The sequence below is a fragment of the Cynocephalus volans genome, chromosome 3, assembly GCF_027409185.1.
Source record: "Cynocephalus volans isolate mCynVol1 chromosome 3, mCynVol1.pri, whole genome shotgun sequence".
NCBI lineage: Eukaryota > Metazoa > Chordata > Mammalia > Dermoptera > Cynocephalidae > Cynocephalus > Cynocephalus volans.
Genome location: NC_084462.1, coordinates 121,059,272 through 121,062,972, shown reverse-complemented (window position 1 = coordinate 121,062,972; position 3,701 = coordinate 121,059,272). Strand labels below are relative to the sequence as shown.

Genomic DNA, 3,701 nt, shown 5'->3' with positions numbered 1-3,701 from the left:
TAGGCAAATATATATATATAGCAACTTTATTCATTAAAGCCACAAACTGAATTTCATCAATTGGTGAGTGGGTAAACAAGTTTTGGTACATTCACATATGTGAATTCCATCCACAGTGCCATACTACTCAGCAATAAAAAGGAATGAACTGTTGATACACACAGCAACATAGATAAATTCCAAAAGCATTGTGCTAAGTAAAGGAAGACAGACACAAAAGACTACATACTGTATGATGCCATTTATGTGACATTCTAGAAAAGACAATGTTATGTAGCTGCCAGGGGCTGGGAGGTCAGGAGGAGGGGATTGACTGAAGAGGGGCAGGAGAAAAACTTTTGGGGGTAATGGAAATATTTTGCACCTTGATTATAATGGTGGCTACGTGATTGTACACACTTACCAAAATTCATTCAACTATACACTGAAAAAGGTAATTTTTATTGCATATAAATTATTCCTCTAGAAATGGGACTTTAAAAAATAGTAAAATAAAGGTTTCTGCCTGTTAATCAACAAAAATCTAGACAGATTGACTAGCCTTTAAAAAAATTTATTTTATTATTATTATTATTTTTATTGATTGATTGATTGATTGATTTTTTTTAAATTTTATTTTGTCGATATACATTGTGGCTGATTATTGCTCCCCATCACCAAAACCTCCCTCCCTTCTCCCTCCCCCCCTCCCCCCCAACAATGTCCTTTCTGTTTGCTTGTCGTATCAACTTCAAGTAATTGTGGGTGTTATATCTTCTTCCCCCACCCCCCGGTTTTGTGTGTGTGTGTGTGTGTGTGTGTGTGTGTGAATTTATTTATTAATTGGTTTCTCTCCAGATCGTATAAAATCTTTCGCCTTTTATTATTTTATTTAAAGATTTCCCTCTTAACCATTTTACTGTATCCCATCTCTTTTTTATTTTATTTTATTTAAATTTTTTTATTCCATTCATCTTTTTTATTAAAAATTTTTATTTATTAGTAGGATATTCATTTTTACAAATGGTGATATTTCTTTATGCCCTTTGCCTGACCCATCACTTCCCAAACCTCCTCCCCGCATCTCTAGTATCCTTAGGTTCGTACTCCCCTTCTGAAAGTTCAACATATTGTAGTGGTCTTTTCTTTCTTGCCTTCATTCCTTCCTTCTGTCTCCTTCCCTTCCCCCTTCCCTTCTTTCCCTTCTTTCTTAGCTTCCAGTTATGAGTGAGAACATGTGGTATAAGAAGTATGGAACACTCCACAAATTTGTGTGTCATCCTTGCGTGGGGGCCATGCTAATCCTCTCTGTATCATTCCATTTTTAGTATATGTGCTGCCTAAGCGAGCACTGACTAGTCTTACAAGCTAATAAAAACATAAACTCCAGTTCCTTCCTCTTTCTTCAGTCCCATGTTGGAAAGCCAGTAGAATATTTCTTTTTAGATTTTATCTTCGCCTTCTTCCAGTTCTATCTCTACCTCTGGTCTAAGCCACCTTATTCAAAGGGGAGAGGGAGTGATGGTGGAGTTTGCTCACTCACTCAGCAAGGCAGGACAATAGTCTGTTAAATGGCTCAGGGATCCCACCCCCACGTCATCCCCTGATTACAGAAATGAATCATTGGGTTTTTATGACTATATGTCTTTATATCAGCTCAAACCCATGGAACAGTGACATTCATGAAGGGTGGAAGAGCTTCATCCCACAGAGTGGGCAGCCCAGCACAGAGAAAAGAAAAAGGGCTTTGGAGTGTCCCAGTCCTCGCTCTGTCATTTACTAAAGTTGCCCTGGAGCAAATACTTTAAACTTCTTGAGCCTTGGTTTCCTTGTCTGCAAAATGGGAAAATAATATTTCCCTTTGGGGGTGGCTGTAAAGATTGAATGAGATCATGTATATCAGATAACGTGGCTCCTAGAAGCCCTCAACCAATAGTTGTTACCATTGTTGTCATCATCATCATTATTATTAATTATTTAATGAGCTTCGATCATGAGTGCTCTAAGAAGTCAAATGAAGTGTGTGGTTAGGCAAGGAAGCGGTGAAACTGGAGTTGAGATGGTTATTTCATTTTGTTTATAACCAAGTCTTCTTCTATGAAGGACTTAAGGTGACTTACAAAAATATGTACAAATAAAAGGATAAAAATGAATATAGGGAGTCTATAAGAAGGAAAGGGGTAGAAAAATAGTAATATTAATACCAAGAAATGAATATCTTAAGGTCTAGATAGTTGCCAGGGGTGAGTCACAAAATTTGGCTTTGAAATTTTTTGGTAATTCAATGTAAAGAGGAAGACAACTCAGCTTCAAGATTTATATTATCCACTAGCTACAAACAAGCCGGGTCATGAGGAGAAGCATATCTTTTCCTTAACACCCAGGAGACCTCATACAGAGGAAGCACGGTCATGAAGTGCTTGGTTTCTTAACCACAGCCCCCATAAATTCAACAGTAAGTCTCTCATAAAATCCTTCAGGGTAGGCCAAAGCACGGAACCACACTTCTGCAAAAAGCAGGAGACTCACGTGGTCTGGTGTAATCCTAAGGTAAAATTTAAAAGTATCTAAAGGAATGCCTGCCTGTCCTTTCAAGCCAGCCTCTATAAATATTTCTTGAAAATAGCTTTTGATAAGTGTTAGAGAATAGAGAGTTCAAAATTGTAAATTCTGACAAGAATCTGAGCAATGACTATTTTGAATTATTAATTAAGGAAAAAGACAGTCACTGAGCTAAGAGTAGGATTAAGATCTTCTGAAAATTAAGAAATCTAACCAAAACCCACCTCCACATGGAGGTGGGCTGAGGGACAAACTATGGTCAGGTTTTTAGAAAAACTCAAGAAACAGTCCTGAGGCCTCTGACACACTGAGGAACTGGTCATTGAGACCCAAAGTTCTAAGCTACAGCTTAGGGACATAATGATTGTAGCCGGAAAACTTTTCAGAGCAGGTGTTAGCAATCACCCATCATAGGCACTGAAAAAAAGTCTCAATAAAAATCACATAGCATTTCCGATGTTAAGCACTGTAGATTCTGGTCAGACACTTTAAGATAGATTAGTTGTAAATCATATTCTCAGAGAGTGAAATGATTGGACCAGTGGTTGAGACTTGTTGGATAAATGACACATGAAACATGGAGCACGTTGTCAAGGATGATGAATTTGGTTTAGAATAGTTGATCTTTCCTTCTGGCACCATTTAGATAGGAGGGTCAATTTTTTTTTAGGCCAATTCTAGTATATGCCAGAAAAAACTCTGGAGAAAGCTGAACTGGGTCATCTTGAGAGGGGCTCAACCCAAGATGGCTGTCTGGAGAAGTGAGGAGACCCCAACAGAGAAGCAGACTTTGGAAACTCAGCGCTGAAACAAAGCTGTCAGGCAACTTCAGCTGAAGGAGACATCATCCAAGTCAAAATCTCCAGTGTTGATTGGTCTCTTTAAAGTCAATAACCCCGTGCAAGAGAAGGAATCAGCATTTGGCATCTACCACATTCAGAGGGTACCAATGTTCTTTTAAAACTACATCAGTTGCAGTAGATGCTGCTGTGTGCTGCCCAGACCCCCCTTTCGGGACCAGGGTTCTCCTTCCCCAGCTCACAGTTGATTCCTTCTCCAGGAATTGCCCTTGGTGGAAGGTTAGGTCCTCTCCGTGGAGGCAACCTGAACCCAGCTTCCTTAACAAGCAGTGGTGGTGCCTGTGGTATATGTGAAAGGCC

At 39.1% G+C, this 3,701-nt stretch overlaps 1 non-coding gene across 1 annotated transcript; it reads right to left on the bottom strand.

Moving 5' to 3' along the window:
- Positions 1–1,224: 1,224 nt before the first annotated feature.
- Positions 1,225–1,331, bottom strand: LOC134374179 (U6 spliceosomal RNA). The gene has a single exon (XR_010023054.1). It is a non-coding gene; the product is annotated as a U6 spliceosomal RNA (small nuclear RNA).
- Between the last annotated feature and the right edge of the window lie 2,370 nt (positions 1,332–3,701).